The sequence below is a fragment of the Arachis ipaensis genome, chromosome B1 (genome assembly GCF_059453495.1).
Source record: "Arachis ipaensis isolate K30076 ecotype BB chromosome B1, ASM5945349v1, whole genome shotgun sequence".
NCBI lineage: Eukaryota > Viridiplantae > Streptophyta > Magnoliopsida > Fabales > Fabaceae > Arachis > Arachis ipaensis.
Genome location: NC_142436.1, coordinates 9,858,236 through 9,877,984, shown reverse-complemented (window position 1 = coordinate 9,877,984; position 19,749 = coordinate 9,858,236). Strand labels below are relative to the sequence as shown.

Here is a 19,749-nt window from a genome sequence, read left to right as displayed (position 1 = left end):
TATAATATCTTTTCTTTTTTTATTTTTTGTCCAAAATATTTAAAAATTTTATTTTTAATTTATTTTATTAAAAATTTGTTTAGGTGAACTTTTAAAAAAAGATTTTTTTAATTATTTTTTTAAAGATTTTATAGAAAAATAAAAATAATTTTATTTTTGGATATTTTATGTAAAAAAAAATTTTTATTTATCAATTATATTTGGGTATAATAATATAAAAATATTTATTTATTTATTTATTTATTTATTTATTGTGTAAAAAATATTTTTTAAAAGAAATTTTTTTAAAAGGATGTAAATTATAACTTTTCAAAATTTTTTTAATTTTTTTAATATTTTTATTTTTACTACTAAAAATTCATAAAATATATTAAAAATTTAAAAAATTATTTAAAATCTTTTTCTATAAATTTAATGGTATTTAAACAAACACTAAATACTAATATGACAAAATACCTAAAGATACCTAAAGACCAGGATGAAAATTAGAAAAAATAAAAAAAAAAATCACAAAACTTGTGGGATCAAGGATGGGATAAAAATCTCTTTGTAAGGAACTTTAAAGTGAGAATGAAGACTATGTCTCTCTCTCTATGAATGTCTTCGCCCCGATATTAGACTTCTGAAGCCAAAGTATTTGCTTTCTGTCTAGGATTAGTTCCAATTCTTTATTTAGTTCTGCTTTAAGTTCGTCCAAAAAATCACATCTTCTGTATTTGGAAAAATTTTGGACACCTCTTAATCTGCTTAATAAAGTTTTCTTCTACTTGAATATGTTACTAAAAACTAATTGGTTTCATTCCTTAATTTTTATTGTGAAGTCCTCAATTGGTTCCATTCGCAGTGTTGCATCCACATGTACTCAAAACTGAAAGGTTTGGCAGTTGGACATCCACTTCTCCTCTCACATCTTATCAACAAGGGGTAGTGGTCTGAGCGAACTCTGGGAAGAGTTCCTACAATTGCATCCTGAAATCGCAGACTCCACTCTGCATTGCACAAAGTCCTGTCTAGCCTCTTAAATATACGACAACCATTACTCCATAGCGGACCTCTCCAGGTGAATCTGGTGCCTTTGAACCCCAGGTTTATGAGATTGCAATCATCTATCCAGTCCCTAAACCTTCTAATTTGGAGCATGTCACAGGGAGCTCCCCCTTTCTTTTCAGAGACATCCCCAATCTCATTGAAATCTCCACAAAGAAGCCAGGGTTGTTGCATTGATGTCGCTAAGTCTTTCAAGAACCGTCTCCCTTCTTTTCACTTGTTTTCATGAGGGCTGGCATACACAATCGTGAGCTCCCAATGGCCAGAGATATTAGCGATTTTAACATAGAGAGCTTGATCATGCCTTTGGATCTCATTAACCTGCAGGCTAGTATCGTTCCAGAGTAGCCAAATTTCCCCTGCAAAACCTTGCGCATCCACAACAACATGATTATTGAAACCAACTCTTTTGATAGACTCCAAAGCTGTAACACCACTACAACGAGTCTCCTGTATAGCCACTAAGTTAGGCTTATATTGTAATACATACCCCTTTAAGGTCTTGAAGAAGTTGGGGCCTGTAGCCCCTCTAGCGTTCCAACAGAAAATATTCATAATCCAATAAACGAGAGAGGTATAAGCCCAAAGGGATCAAGGAGGAGAAAAACAGACCAAGCCCAATTAGGCTATCTCTACATCTTTTCCTAAAGGGGCAAACCTGTTATCACTATTCATCACAACAACAGTTCACTCTGCCATAATCTCATCTAATTTGGAGCCCAAAAAATGCATTCCTTCTGGGTCCAGTGGTTTAGGGTGGGGTATAGGCACAGTAGGTGTCTCTAACACAAAAGTGTCTCCTGAGCTCATTATCTCCTTAGTAACAGGTGGACGGTCAGGGAAGGAGTTGGGATTACTATTATTAAGAAAGGGTTGAGGAAAGGCTCTTCACACTTTAGTTAGAGTCATATTGTCATTACCTGGGTTATGCATAGGCTTTTTCTGATTGGATGCTTTGCTTAAGGTGGCCTGGTAAGAAGCATTTTGGGCTACTTCAGGTTGCTCTTGATTTGGGCCTGGTTAGGTCCGTTCTGAATTTTGGGCTATGCTCAAAGCTTTTGCTCTCCTCATATGGCTACCTGACACAAATTTTTTGGGAGATCTTTCCACCTGTTCCTGCATGGGCCCCTGCACATTATCGTTATTGCTGTCGGGTTGATTATGTACGTCCTCCACAGCAAGAACCTCGTACCTTGATTTCATTCCTACTACCTCCTTCTGTCCTTTTTGACCTGCCTGGTGAGCACCTCCAGCCACGTTCCCTCTCTCATTATTAGTTTATCTCTTTGTCATTTTTCTGCTTTTTAACCACCATCCATGGCCCAAACATTAGAGTCCCTTGAATTACTATTTTACCCTTGTTGTTTGCCCTCCTTATCCTCCTGTCTCCAGTACCATTCTGTCTCTCCTCCTGCGAGTTTGCCTTATTTCCCGTATCTTGGTCTCCACTTGTACATTTGAATGTTGCACTTTGTGCCTTCTCTATACATCCTTCAGTATGACCAAACTTTCCACATGTAAAGCCGAGCATATGCAACCCTTCATATTCTATATGATAGTTTCTCTCATTCACTAGATATTTAGAATGAAAAGGCTTATCCAAGTCCAGCTCTACACAAAGACGGGCGAATTTGCCTTTGGTCTGACTAGCAGTGTTCATGTCAACTTTCAATGTTTTTCCAATCTGATCCCCAACCGTACCCAAGAACCGCTTATCATAGTATTCAATAGGGATATCTGGGAGGTGTACCCATGCTGGGATCCTATTGATGGCCGCTCCAAAAGGATGAAAATCTGGTGTCCATTGTCGGATAGTGAGGTAGTGGTCGAAAAGGAGCCATGACCCTCCCTCCATGACATGCCAATAGTCATCTTCATTATATAGCCTGACAACAAAGTATTCATTCCTAAGGTCTATTAAGTCCATACCTCCTGTTTTGGCCTACATGGTATCAAGTCTCCTTTTGAGGACTCCATAACTGATCCTTCTCCCTAGAAGCTTGATAATGAGCGCCTGTTTCCAAGGCTTCTCCAACCTTTTCTTCTCAGCTTTGTTCACACGAATGCTGAAGGTGCTGTCTTGAAGCTTTTCGACTGAGATAGAAAGGTTACTACGTTCCTTTTTCTTCTTTTGGCGTATAGCCTCCCTCCGAGCTTGACTCATCTCCAGTTCACCCATGTCTGTCCTAGAGTCAGTTTCTGAAGAGTCTTCAAACATACCCTCATCTTTATCAGAGTCCTCCGATTCTACCGATTGTGGCTCCAAACTACCATGGATGACAAGTCTGCATATGTTCATCTTCTTCCATTCTCCCCCATGAAAGCAGTCTTATCAAACATCCAGGGCTCCTTTCTCGGAACTTTCGACGTTTCTCCTCCAAAAATTCCAACATCATTTCGTATCTTCTTCTTGTTCCGTTGATTTGGTCCGCTTCTTCAAGCGATGGTTCTGGTTGCATGACGTTTAGTATTTTCCAGTGAAACTAAAAAAAAGACAATTTTAAATTTTGGTTTTAAATCATATGGACGATTTTGTATGTAAAAAAATGTTGGAGGCGAAAAATTTTTTTAATCTATACTAGTAGAAACTTCGAAAAGGTTGGGCCTTAGAGGAAGGGAGGCCCATCCGAGCGAATAAGGATAAGAGAGATCCCTCTCTCCAGGTACGTCATCATTACTCTAATCTAACCGCCTCAACGTACGAACACTAATTTAAGCATCAGAGTGTCATTGCAGGTGGCTCCATCTGCCGACCAACCGACAACCCGCTGGCGCAGCTTCCCACCTCAGAACCAGTGCTCAAGTTCTAATCCTCATTCCAACACTTTACAACTAACCGACTCAACAAACCACCGAATAACATTCTTTTTATATTAGACTAAATAAAATATCACTTTAGTTTTAGCATTAAATATTTGATGAAACAACATAATTAACATTAATGGTCATACATTTTTTCTTCGGATAACATATTGTGGTTCATTAAGGTAAAATAATATTGTTTCATCAAATATTTAGTACAAAAACTAAAACAACGTTGTTTCGTGTAGTTAGTGTAGAAGGGTACAGTATGTATTAGGTCACTCATGATAACGTTATATAGGAATTTTATATAATAAAAAACAAATATTTCATAGAAAAGCTTAATAATAATAATAATAATAATAATAATAATAATAATAATAATAATAATAATAATAACTTTCTCGTAAAATCCTACTTAACACACTTATAGTTTGACGTCAAAATAAAAAATTATAGTTATTTAAGAATAGTAGAATCTCAAGTAATAGGTCTTAGCATTTTGCACTTCCTACAAATTGATCATTATTGCCAATATCAAAGCCTCTTGTTTTTCAATAGGTTTAATTATTTGGTTGATTTTTATAGTTTTATGAAATTTTTAATTAGATCTTTATAATTTTTTTTTAGTTGAATTTTTGTATCAATTTTTTTAATTAGGTTCCTCTTAACAATAATTGACTTAATTTTATATGAATTTAACTAAAAAAAAGTAGTGTAGAGACCTAAATAAAAAAAATATAAAAATTCAATTAAAGAGAAATTAGTATAAGAATTCAATTATATATATATATATATATATATATATATATATATATATATATATATATATATATAAACTTAATTAAAAATTTTACAAAACTATAAAAACTAAAAAAATAATTAAACCCTTCCATTATGCATGATAATTCGACAATAACGGGTGACTAAAGAATCTTCGTCTCAGCTAAATGTCTTTTTGTGTGGAAATATATAACAAACATCATTTTCTTATCTATTATATATTGCTTACAATTCGTTGGTATTCATTGCTTAGCAAGAAAGGTCATTTAATTTGAACTAGTCTTGGTCTCAGGACGAGTTAAATACATATCTCAAAGACTTGAATTAGATTTCGTAATAATAAACCAAATTACATGTAAACATCATTATAACACAAATAATTAATCACCATCATCACCGCGGACACGTATTTCTGCGCTTGTTAAATGGTTTATATAATTGGCTTGTATAGATTAATCAACGACGACTATACAAAATTGTGATATTAATATTAAATTATTAATATAATAGTATATCTCGTTAGTTCAAGTATATTATTAAACCATCGTTTGTGTTTAAAAATACAAACATGTACGTACTTATATCTTGGGAAAAGATATTTAATAGTGACATTTCACTTTCCAATTCTTCCCACTCCACTTCAAAATTAATAAGAGATTTTAAATTAAAATTATGGTTTTAAATTGCTAGACCAAAAATGTTAGACTACTGACAAAAAAATATTAACTAATATAAATTAAAATTTCTAGCTAACTCTTAAACTTTTCTCCTTAATTAATTATGTATTGCAATCTAGAATATCTTTTCTCAAGCAATACAGATGTGAAAGTTGAGAAATGAGAACAAACATTTGTTTTAGAAATATGTAGCCAACATGATTACATAACAATTTATTATTTAACTAAAAAGTCCTTAAATGTATTAGTTAAGGAAGTTAATTAAATTAAAAAATATTGGATTTTTCAATAAATAAATTATTATTTTTACGTAATATATTTGAGTGACGATAATTTTAACTATAAAAGATGTAAATTAATTCGATTGCCATAAAAAATTAGTTTAATTTAAGCATATTTTCGAATAAATTACTATGCAACAAACTACCTATTTTAGATAATTTTTTATCCAACGAATCTGATATATTTGATAAGAACAATATCATGTGAACAATAAAATTTATTTTTTATTAATAATTTTAAATTCTAAATATTAAATTTTAGTAAAACCTTAAATCACAAACTCTAAATTTTAATATAGTATAAAAATAACGTATTAATTAAGTATTGGCTAATATTGATAAATAATATTGACCTTAGCTTCTAACACTTCTCATTTGATAGATATTGAGTTAAATTATATTTTTTATAGATACAAATTTAAAATAATAATTTATTTCCTTTTCAATGATAATTTAAAATAATAATTTATTTTGTGATATCTCAATATCAAATAATGTCTTTACAATACTTATCTAGCTATTCTTGTTAGTAAAGGTCTGTTCAAGATATATCTCGTCACATAAAAGAGAACGTCATTTTATTTTTTTTACGAATGAGATATACACCGGACTTCAAAAATTTTTAGATAGGGTTAATATCTGCAAAAGATATTCTTACTACAAAAAAAATATGAAATATCATCGAATTTAATATCAGAAGTTAGCGGTGGATTTATCAATGAATTTACTGTCAAATTTGAGAATAAATTTATTGGATAAAAAGATTACTGTCGAATTTGATTTTCTGACGGTAAATTTGTCGGTAATAATTTGAGTAAAAACAAGAAAAATTAGCGTCGAGATTACCATGGGATTTATCGTCGGATTTATCCGCCAATAATCCCTGGTTAATGTAATGCAGCGTTTTGGTCACTTTCAAAGCATTATCGTCGGATTTTTCTGCCAATAAATCCTACGGTAATCTTGCCCTAAATTCGAACTGCAAACTCTCCCCCCCTCATTTTCGAACTACTCTCTCTAACCTTCTCCTCTTTCTATCTCTCTCTCTCTCCCCCCAAACCACCTCTGGCAGCCCCTCTACCAGCGTCAGTCACCACCAACTGCGTTCAAAGACTACGTGAACTCAGTTAGGTGCTCCTTGTGACGCGTTAGTTGCTTTGTCGTCGTCATTTTCATCCTCCTGCCACTGTTGTCGCCGTCGTTTCTCTCTTAATCGCCGACCTGTGTCTCTCCTCTCTCTTTCAGGTAGGTTGCCCTCATCCCTTTTCCTATTTCATTCCCATTTTTACTTCATTTTAAATATAAAATTTCTAACCCCTTTTTGAACCCTAATTTATAGTGTATACATATATTACTATTTTATTTTGATTTTGTTATATTTTTATTGGATTTTAGGATTTGTTCTGATTTTGTTCCTTTTTTATTATGATTTCGATTTTAGGATTTATTTTGGGTTTATTATTTTATTTTAATTTTAAAATTTTTTATTTTTGAATTCATTATTTTTTTTTTTATGATTTTTGTTCTGATTTATTCTTAACTTTTTTGTTCTTGATTTTTGTTATGATTTTTAGTTTGTTCTTGATTTTTTGTTGAGATATTTTGTTATATTTTTGTTTTGCAAGTTTAAGTTCAGAGAATAGTACAAAAAAGAGTATCCAAATAACAAATTCGTTACCGTTGTGAGTGTTTATTTATGTAGAATATTATTCGGTACTTATTTTAAAAAATTTGAATTTGTTTTTAAATTATTTTAACTTGTTTGAATTTTAACTTCTTTTGTCGTTGCAGATTCAAAATAATTAGGTTAGTAAGGCTGGTGATGGTAGGTAAAAACCAATTACTTATTTTTAACTTGTTTTGTAATTGATGATTGGTTTTTGCTGTTATTTTTATAATTATTCTCTTATTGGTCTATTGAAACTTAAAATTCAATCACATATTGGTTATCTCCACTTTTATTTTCTCTCTAGTTTTGTGCTTATTCTTTGTTCATTTTCTCGGTTGATTATGCCTATAAAACTAATATTCAGTTGTTCATATCTTATTTTCAGAAAAAATTAGAAGTCGCATACAAAACGAAAATCCAGAGAATACGATGATACCAAACATTGATAGGGTGAACAATCTCTATAAATTTTGTAGTCTATTTTCAATTCTTTAGAAATCTTAATGCTCGAAAAAATGTGAACAAATTTATATGTTGATTTAGCTGGTAGTGAGTAGAATTTTAATTTAGATTAAGTTTATTAAGTTAAGTGCATAGGCCATCAAGAGTAATAAGATATGATATATGGATTATCTTTTATTGAACATAAAAGATTTTTAATTGACTTTATTAGTGTGCAAACAATATTTTAAGACAAGTTTCTAGTCATAATGTGGATATATACTTAATTTTTCTTTTTGGTTACAGATTATGAGAGTTATTATCTTATTATATAGTGCAGCTAGTTATTATACGTTTTTTGTTTTGTACTTTAATTTTATCTTTTTTACTTGTTTGATTGGTTGGTATTAGTTATATATGCTTTTGTTCTCTTTTGCTGTAGAAGGAGGATGATGATGAGTGAAATTAAAAAAAAAAAAATTTAAGTTAATCGATGAATTTACCGTCGGATAAATCTGCCAATAATTATTAATTTAGTTATTAGTAAATAACATATTACTGTCAGATTTATAGAGAGAGAAATTCGACGATAAAAGTTATCGGCAAAAATTTTTTTATGGTAATTAGCGACAGATAAAAAAATTCGCCGGTAAATAATTACCGGCGAGATTTATACCGTCAGATTTATTCCGATGGTAAACAGATTATCGACGAATTTTTTTGATAAATCCACCAGTAAATTTGATGATATCTGACAATTTTCTTATAGTGTCTGATATTCAAGTCAGTAATAATTTAAAGAAGAGAGTAAAAATGACTTAAGTGTTTGGTTTTTAGATGTCCTTTACCTTGATTGATGTTACCTTATACAGGCTCAATAGAGACTAAGCAATTTTGAATATGTTTGGTTAGCGAACCATAAATTACGGTTGTGATGAGAACCACAATGCAGTTACGATTTTGATTATTTCACTGAGTTGTCAGGGATGACGTGTGATGGAGTCATAATAATATTGTTGTGGTGAGTGTTATCGTGTGTTTTGAGTTATGAGTTGAGTTATAACTTTTTTTGGGACGAGATATAGATTTCATTGACCAAATTATAAGTAATGGATCAATATCTATTTGTTTGACTTTTTTCTTCGAACAATAAATAACAGATATCGAATAATTCATAACGAACTAGTTGTAATGACTGAATCATAAGTAGAGATGGCAACACTATCCAAACACGCGGGTACCTACCCCGCCTCTATCCGTTCGGGGCGGGACAGAGTTGGGTTTTGGTTAAACTCGCCCCTATCCGCCCCTATATAATATATATAAAATAATTAATAATATTATATCATATTTAAATTTTTATTTTAATTTATGTTATGTATATAAATGATGGTTATATAATTTTTAAAATTTAATTTTATTTGTTGGATTTAATAATTATAAGGGCAAATAGGAACGGGACGAATACCCACAAAATTCGTTCCTACGTGTCCCGTTATCATCTCTAATCATAAGTATAACGACTGAATTTTAATATTTTTTTATTTAATTTTTAAATTATAGTTTGTTATTATCGAATTATAATGACCAAATTATTAATAAGATTTAATATCTATTTAAAATTACACATCTCAAAAAGATAAAGTGATAAACTAATTAAATGTAGATTTAAAAATTGTGAATTAAAAGAAGGCGAAGAATCGGTCAAATGAAGAAGGAAGAAAAATAGTTGACAACGGCTATGACAAAATAAATTAAAGGAAGAAAGGTACTATGTGTTTTGTGTTGTTCCTCCATTGACTAGGTCTAAGGATCTAGCACACAGTCATACACTATGTAAGTACCAAGTATGTGACCCCTTCATTCTCTCATTTTCCATTAGAATCAAAATCAACTCAACATGTATATACAGGCATCTTTTAATTTGACAAACTAAAAATTAATTTATTATATATTTTGAGTTTTACTTAAAAATTTATCGTAGATGAATAAATTATTATATATAAAATAAAATTTAAATTGTTAGTATTTATTTAAATAATTAATATCTCTCTATCTTATTTTTTATTATCATTTTTTTTATTTTTATTTAAAATACCATTCTCTTTTCTATGGTTCTATTTTTTAGTATAAAAATAAAAATAATGATATATTTTAATATTATAATTTTTTATATTTTTTAAAATTATAAAAAATACATAAATCAAGAGTAAAAATAATGATATATTTTAATATATTTTTTTTCTGTATTTTAAATTTTTTAATTTTTTTAATATAAATTAAACGGTCTAATTTTTATATTGTTATCAATCAAATGATTCAATTTCTGTATTTTTAATAAATTAGACAATCTAATTTTTATTTATCTAATTAAACAATTTTATATTTGAGAATAACACATCAACTATCAATATTTAAAAAAAATTAGGTTAAATTACACAGTTGGTCTCTACACTTTCAATAAAATTATAAATTAGTCCCTACACTTTAAAAGTTTATAATTGGGTTCCTAAAGAGAATTAAAATTTGTAATTTAGTCCCCGCCGTTCAAAAAGTGTTTGATTTAACAGAATATTTTCAGAATATTCTCTATTTTAAACATGTGAACTGCACATGTTTGACAATAAGGACCAATTTGTAATTTTAGTGAAAGTATGAGGACCAACTGTGTAATTTAATCATTTGAAGTGACCAAAATCTCTCTAGGCTATCTGAACCTACTCCGTCCCCCCCCAACTCTCTCACTCTCACTTTCTTACTTTCTAAAACGATACCCGAACCCCACCGCTCTCTATCTCTCACCTCGGTTCACCGTCGCTATGCCGGATCCACCATATTTGTGCTCACGAGTCGGGTCTCGCCTCCTTTTTCCATCTCGCCTCTCTCTTTCGACAACTTTTTCTTCTCTTCCAATCCAATACTGAACACTGACGATAAATGAAAGAGAACAATTCCAATCCCAAGCATGCTCAAAGAGAACAATTTAATGTCTAAAAAAAAAATAGCAACAAATCAACACAAAAATAGCAACTCAATTTATTAGTGAATTCGGCGCGGTGATGGAGGCAAGAGGCACGACGATGGTGAGCCGAGGTGAGAGACAGAGAGCGTTGAGGTTTGAGTGCCATTTTGGAAAGTGAGAAAGTGAGAGTGAGAGAGATGGGGAGGGGTAGGGTGGATTCAGATAGTCTAAGAAGTTTTTGGTCATTTTCAAATGGTTAAATTACAATGTTGGTCCTCATACTTTTACTAAAGTTGCAAATTGATCCCTATTACAAACATGTGCAGTTCACATGTTTAAAATAGAGAATATGTTGAGAATATTCTGTTAAATCAAATACTTTTTGAATGGCGGGAACTAAATTACAAATTTTAATTATCTTTAGGGACTCAATTACAAACTTTTAAAGTATAAGGATCAATTTATAATTTCACTAAAAGTATAGGAATTAACTGTGTAATTTAACCAAAAAAGTAAGATTGCCATTTCAATATATAAACAAAAAGTGCTTATGGATTTGCGCGTTGAGTTAACTAACTAACACCAAGTGGAGGGCCCACAAATACACCAATCAAATGATGGCCCACACACCATAGCGTATGGTGGACCCCACAGTTTGCATATTATCACAGACCATAGCTGCTAGCCTGTTATCCAATTGCATGCGATTGTGCTCCACACTCATATGACCCACCACTATCTGTGTGAGAGACTTCGTATGCTGCTGGTTATTTAATCATGCTGTTAACCGTTAAATACTTAAATTCATCTTTTAATTTTTACCTAATTATCAAGCTGATATTTAATGTTTAAATTGATCAATCAATTCTCTAATTTTAAATTTTGAATCAACTTAGGTCCTTCCTTTGTTGCCTAATTAATGACGTTAACAGAAATTTTATGTAAAACCTTGTCATATTATTACAAAACCAATATAATAGGAGGACATTTCAATTAATTTGGAGATAAAAAACAGAGGATTTTTTTAAATAAAATAAAAAAATAAATATTTCTGCAACTTCGCGGATTCCAATCTCTCTTCCAATTCGCCAATTTCAATCTCTCTTCCAAATTCATTTTGGTCGTCTTTTTTTTTGTCGGTTTGACGCTAGTGAAGTTCATTGCAGACGATATTCTCAGTTCTAAGTCAATAAATAATAGGTTAGTTAGAATTAGGGCTGGCAATTCATACCCTACCTACGGGTATCCAACCCGATCCAACCCGTTCGGATAGGGTAGGCTACCCTACTTAGGATAGACTACGGTCTGGGTATGCCTGCGGGTAGGATAGGGTAGAATACGGGTTTAGGGTGTATCATACCCTACCCTACCCGCACCTCATATGTAACATATTTTATAAAAATTAGGTATATAGTGAAAGAAGTGAGAGTTGAACCCACAATCTCCTTTATGTAATGACTTATAATAAATGAGCAACCACTAAAACTAGTTAGTTAATTTAGTAATTTAGAGCATTAGTTTTTTATTTTTTATGTTATTAATATGTATAAAATTTGAAATGATTGAATTTTATATTTACTTTGAAAAAAATTGATATTTCTGCGGGTAGGATAGGGTTTAGAATTTTAGGATGCGGGTAGGGTTAGGGTTGAGAGATTCTCAACCCGCGGATAGGGTAGGGTAGAATTTTAATAAAATTTTTAACCTGCGGGTAGGGTTAGGGTAGGGTCCAAACCCTACCTATCCTACCCATTGCCAGCCCTAGTTAGAGTTAATTTTTTTTAGCTTAGTTAGAGTGACTCTTTTCATGTTAGATAAAATAATTAGTTATGGGTTGCATGTTAGTTAGAGTTACAGATTTACTGTTTACATGTTAGTTAGACTTACTGTTAACTGTTTTTATATTAGTTAAATTTTTTATGTTATTATTTTTAAGTATAGTTGTTGTTTATTGTCTATAATATGTTAATTAGTATAACAAAGTAAATTGTTAGCAAGTTTAGTGAGAATAATTAGTTTAAGTTGTGAATCAGAAGGTAATTAGTTGAATAATTAATTAGGTTAAGTTGGACTAAACAAATTTGATTAGTAAAATTTAGGGTTTAATTACTTATTTACTAAGTTTTTAAGCTATTTTGGATGTGAATATTTTTTTTTATTAATTTAGTTAACATAAAAAGAATTGACCCAGTGTGTGATTTTGTTTTACTAGATTGTGTGTTAGATGCAACAGCAGTTATTGGGTTATAAGAGTGAGATGTACATGTTGAATCACGCTGAGCACATTGCTGGCAGGCTTGATCGAGTGGTACACTTTTTTAACTATTTTTTTATCTTATTGTAATTAATAAACAGTGAACTTGTTATTTTATATATTCAAGGTTCCGGTTTTTTCTTATTTTTTGTTTCCGTTTGGTAGGCTCCTCAGATATTGCGCACCAGGCGGAATTTGATGACACAGCCGTTGGAGCAGATTAGGCCATATCTCAGACAAGGTGGAGGCATGAGTCCCACACGTTTCATTTACTGTACGGGGAGATGACTATCACCCTGCAGGACGTGGCCTATCAGCTGGGACTCAGGATCGACGGTGATCCTGTGAGTGGATGCATTGGTGGGTAGGAGCAGCACCATCAGGGACGCATCATTGAGGAGTTATATGAGCAGATTCTGGGTGTTGTTCCCGGTCCAGATGACAGACAGTTTCAAACGAAGTGGACTGTGAATCTCACTTGGTTCCACAACACGGTTTGTGGAGAGCTGGAGCAGGACACCACAGAGGAGCGCCTGATGAGGTACACGAGAGGGTACATCATGCATTTGATAGGGGGTCTCCTATTTCCAGATGCATCTGACTCTCGGGTGCACATCAGGTGGCTCCCCGTACTGGAGGACCTCGAGTTGTGTGGCCCGTTATTGTGGGGCTCGGCTGTGCTGGCATGGCTGTACCGCCAGATGTGCTGGGTCACGGAGCATGGTTAGTGTAATTTGGGTGGGTGCGTCAGCTTGCTGCTGTCCTTGGCTTATCATCATATTCCGCTACTACGGCCCGACGGTTTTGATACTTGTTAATTTCCCCTAATGGAGAGGTATTATAAATACTTATAATAACCTTTCATATTGTTATTACTTAGTTAATTAAACTGAGCGATAAAATAATATTGTGGTTGGCATTGCAAGTGGGTTCAGTACCGACCGGACAATGCCAGAGGCGAGAGCAGACTTAGGCATTATAGGCGTACGCTGAACGGAATCGGGATGCTAAATGTAAGTGATAAATATTTAAGTTTTACATATTTAAGTTTAATTTACTTAAATACCTGTTTGATTTGAAATTTGAATGTCGTCATTTATATGCTTTTTGTGAACAGGTTGACTGGACGCCGTATGCTAATCCACAGTTGATTGGTCTAGTTCCACCGGCGATAGCTGAGGTAGAGGCCTCGGCGGTGTTGTATGTCCGCTGATTTGCTTTGTTATTGTCGAGTGGCATCAGGTGGACAGGGTAGTACATCAGTTCGGTGCCCTGCAGCACATTCCGACCAGGAAGCTCATTGTACGACTCTTCCCAATTGCCATATATTCTAGCAATGACTCTCTGTTTTGCAAGCCAAACCTTTTTGTAGGATGTCTTGTAACCAAAGTGATTCTCCACACCTCCTTGGAGAACCCTGACACTGATTGTTGGATCGGCTTTGACCATCGAAAAAATGTGTTGCGCAATCACCTTCGAATCCAACCTACTATGGTCTTGTCCCATCGAAGTTTGCATGCAAGCATGAGGCCCACTGTATCTCCTAACTCCCACTTTTTTTGCTTTCGGCGATATGATATGAGTATGCTCCAATTACAACCGGGTCCGAAGTGCATTGTACCTCAACTGGTCACTCTCTACTATTTTGTAATCCGCAGTCGTCTTGATGCTGCACTGCTTAACAGCCAACATGACTTCTTCCTTGTTCTTAAATTGTTGTCCAACCTCAAACTCGTTACTTGGATCCTCTTCAGGGCCTCCCTGAGTAAATGACCAATCCAAAGTCATTGCATCGAGATTCAACTTCGTGAAATGATCCGGTCGGTCATATGGTCGAGAAATGGCAGGCTGTGTTAGAGCAATCTGTGTGTCACTGTAGTAGTTCATCCCTTCTTCCTCGTCACCATCATCAGGAATTTCAGGTGGTTCTTCATCAGCATCGTCTCCGTCATCGGGGTTAACTTCATACTCCTCCATCATCGGATCTCTGATAGCAGAACCATCATGACTTTCAACACCGTCGTCCATTAAGTCAACATTACGAACTTCAACATTAGACCCCTCCTGACTACCCTCAGGTGGCATATTTAGATCCACCATAGTCTTTCTGATAGTTCGTCTAACAGCTCCACTCAACGGACTATCATCGACAGTATCTGCAGATGATCCTCGGCTACCCACCTCAACAAGATACACTAATAATTCCAACAGATGAACATTTGTCCATCGGTTGTGCCACGACCTTATAAGCCGTACGTCCTCGTCGTCGCGCAAACGATACCTAATTCAAGACAATAAAAATATTTCTCACAACCGTGGTCTGATAAATATAATAATGACAGAAACAATACAACTGTAATATATCTTTTATAAAACAAACTGCCATCTACTTCGGTCGGATATTTGTAGTAAATTTTCTTCACCCTTTTTGTCTCTGTTGCCCGACGGAGTACAATATCAAATTTTTCAAAGCTGTTAAACTGTCGACCTCCAGTGTCATATAGGTAATTATTGGTTGCCCCGATCTAAAAACGATAGAACCTTCTTCGTCATACACTATTTCACCATCGTGATGAATGGATAACAATAGATTCTTTGACATCGTAGAGAAAATGTCAACAGCAAGAGAAAGAAAATAAACAAGAATATTATGCTTTTATGATCTACTCTCCAACAGACATGCTTTTATCGTGAAAACCTATCATATAGTTCCGAAGGTGTGTCGAACTCTATATAAATTATAGAGTTCGTGCGGGGTACAGCGAACTTGCCTTTATTACAAAAAAAAAATCGTATTTTAGAAAATAAAGCTGAAATATCTTGTTTAAGAAAATATTTATTTTTTTATTTTATTTAAAAACAGAAGATCAATTTTATTTTTATTTATATTTATTAATAATTTAAAAAATACTTTGTACTATTACATTTTAATAGAACTATATATATAATAACTGTTTTAGTAATTGATGATTAGTGTACATATAATATTATATTAAATTAGTTTACTGCTAACTAAATACAATACAACTACAATATTTGTATTATGAAAATATTTAATAACAAAAAATATTAATAAAAATTATTAAAATTTATTATTTTTAATTTTATTTAATATATTTATAATAAATAAATATTAAATAAAATAAATTTAAATTGATTATTATTTGTCACCATAATATTACGGTTTGTATTATTACATTTGAAGCACACGTTTCCTTGCATCAGTCAAAAGTCAAAACAATAACTATTTTATTTACTCTTTAGTCTTTACTCTTTTGCTCATCACCTCAGCTCGTTGACGGAGTCCACCGAGAAATCGCTCATCCAATTTTGTTTTCTTTCTTTAAGTTATTCATTCATTCATGTAGAAAAATATAAATAAATTTGAATATTATAGCTTAATAAAAACAATAAACGCCAAACATATTTTAAGTGGATATATACTACTTTCATAGAAAATTCTGCATTTTTTGTGATCAACTTCCATTCTGGACTTTTCGTAGCGGTTTAGTAATGGCATTGGAGAGTTGGACTAATTTTTATTTTTTAATTATTATTATTATTTTTATTTTTTTATGAACAGTTGAACTAATTCTCTATGATTATGTAAACAACACATTTAATTTTCTTTAAGGCTGCTTCGAAGAATATTCCTTGCTTATTGCTTTATTTAAATATATAAATAATTAATACACAGTCACAGATGATTTTTTTTTTTTGGTAAAAATTTATTTAAAATTTCTCCCGAATTCCATATCCCGGGGGCCAAAACCTATAATATAGAATTAATATTTGATAATATATTTATTTGATAATCAAGTTAGGTTGGTGTATTAGTTAATTCATTAGTCTGTTTAAATAAGTGTTAGAAATTCGAATCCTGTCTTATATATGCAGCAACTCATTGAACAAGCGACCAATCTTTAAATAGAATTTGAATTCGCGATGAATAGTTCTTATCCTGTCAGATTGAAGAAGATCGTAAAAAAAAAAATAACACAAAAAAATAAAAATTAATGTATGTAAATGATTACTTAAGGATGAACTGTGTACATAGGTTTACTATATATATATATATATATATATATATATATATATATTAATCATTAATGATAAACTTTTTTTAATAAAATATATAAATTAAAACCGATAAGTAGCATATATTATTTTACATTTATCTCATTTTCAAGAATAATGACATTTTAATGGAATAGGAAAAAAAAGAAAAGAAAAGAAAGGTATACAAGTAGAGACCACGTTACATTATAGTTTATACACAAAAAAACACTAGACTTGAAGTCAACTCAGACGGGGAAGAAACAGACATTATGTTATATTCAAAATTAATTTTGAAAGGTCTAACGACTAACTTATGACAACTATAGTTAATCATATAAAAGAAATACTTTTTATTTGGAGGTACAAATAAATATGTTTCTGATAAATATTTTCTTCTCTTGTTGTTGAATCACGATAATTTGTTCCACAATTTTAATTAAAAAAAAACGCATTTTCTTGATGACCATTTGTTGCATAAATAAATAAATTGTCCTTTCTTTCTATTTCTAAATGCTAGAATGAAGTATTGAATCTCTTATAAAAGAATAAAATATGTAATGAGTAATTTTGCTTGTGATATGATGTTTTTGGGTAATTCATTCTACTTATAAATAAATTTTCAGACATGAATTTTCGTGAGTAGTTTTCATGTGTTACACAATTTACATAAATATAATATTTCGTTCTACAAGAACACAATGTCCATATAAAAAATAAATTAGTATATATTTGTGTATAATATAAATATACATTTTTATTTTATTTTTTAATATATATTTATATTTTAATTTATATTCTATACAAATGACTAGTTTAAAGATTGATTTTTAGTGTATATTACTCTATGAAACAGTCGTGTCTGCATGTCGGACACATTTCGGACACATTTTGGATACGACACTCACTGACACTCGTCCGACACGCGTGTCTGTTGTATCCAACCGTGTCTTAATAAAAAATAAAAAATTCTTCTCTGGACACACCTAAATACCATCATATGTCAGCGTGTCCAGTCTTATTCTTAACATATATTCTTAAAATAAATTTAGATATAGTATATATTATTATTTATTAAAACAAAAAAATATTTTAAATACTTGATATAATTAAAATAAGATATTAAAAATAATTAAAAATTTTAATTTATATTTTATTATCAATAAAATATCAAAATATCATTATAATTTATCTAAAAAATACTTTATATTTTATATGTATGCGTGTCCTCGTATCATGCAAGATTTTAAAATTTGCATGTCGACGTGTTCTGTGTCGTGTCGTGTTCCGTATCAGTGTCAGTGTCTCTGCATAATAGATATTACTTAAACATAGTTATTTATTATATATGATAAGAATTAATACATAATTGTTCATTATTTATCATTTCAATTTTTACATGTGTGGTTATTAAATATTATATTCGTTTGAAAATTAATCAACATCCTGTACTTAAGATATATATATTTGGGAGAAAAATTTTTGAAACAAAACAAAAGAAGAAGAATGTAGAACGTGTTTAGTTTATATTTATATTTTTTATTTTTAATATAATTTATTTTTAGGATTTTATAAAATAAAAATAAAAAGAGAATTTAATTATTTTTATTATTCTTTCTTATTCATAAAATTTTTAAAAAAGAAAATACTGAAAAGCAGAAACAGAAGAAAAAAATATAAGGTAAACGCACACTAATTTTTTTGTGAAGGTATGTATTCATTTAATATTTTTAAAGTGAAAATATTCTTGCAAAATATTTCTATTACATTATTTGTTGAGTTTTATTAAATTATTTGCAAAAGATATGTATTTGATAGTTGCTTTGCTTAGGTGCCTTAAGTTCTTTTTCCCTCCCTGGATTTTTTCCATTGGTTATTTCTCTTAAGCGATTTTAAGTATGCTCTATAGTTAAGTCGAATATTGCTGAGTTTATAAAAATTTAAATTAAAAAATTATATATTAAAATTCAGATATTGCATATTTATATATGTGTTATTTTATATATTTTCAATAGTTATTTAATATTTTAACAAATATTTTATATATAAAACTAATTTTTTGTATAAATATAATATAATTGTTTTTAGTTATATTATTACTTACTCATTTTTTTGGGTGGGGGGGGGGTGACATTCAAATTTTATAGGAAGAATTTGATTAATCCACTCAATTTGATTATAATTACTAAATAGTAAATCCTTTTAGTTTGTGTTTTTTGGCATTCTTAAAATTTAAACTCGAAATTTTTTAAATATTGAACTTCAATTTCAACTGACACATGTTTTTCTTATTTTAAAGTTTAACTGTTTAAACCGTTTTTAAAAAAAGAAAATTAGAAGTATTTTAAATATGTTTAAAATATTATAATATATATTAATTATAATTAACTTTTAAAATGATTAAAATATTTAAAAAAATTTCAGAAGTATAAATAATTTTTTCCCCCACTTTCTCGTCTAAATTTCTCTATTCAAAGAACATGTTAAAGTGAAAACTTTTTATGTACCTCACCTACTCCCTTCTAAAATGGAAATAAAAATAGACTTTAAGAGAACTTTAATGTAGCAACAACAAACAACGGCATCCAAATCACAATTAACTAAAAAAAAAAAAATATCTATCCAACAACAAAACTTTTATATATATTTTAAATTAATAATATTAATAACTAATTTTAATATATAACTACCATAATTGAAATTAACTAATGTTACTTTCGTACATAATAGAGGTCAAATAATTCCGCCTATAAATAAAAAAAATATAATGACTCATA

At 30.8% G+C, this 19,749-nt stretch overlaps 1 pseudogene; it reads right to left on the bottom strand.

Annotated features, from left to right (window-relative positions):
* Positions 1 to 2,320: 2,320 nt before the first annotated feature.
* On the bottom strand, positions 2,321 to 3,346 carry LOC107646044 (uncharacterized; annotated as a pseudogene).
* Between the last annotated feature and the right edge of the window lie 16,403 nt (positions 3,347 to 19,749).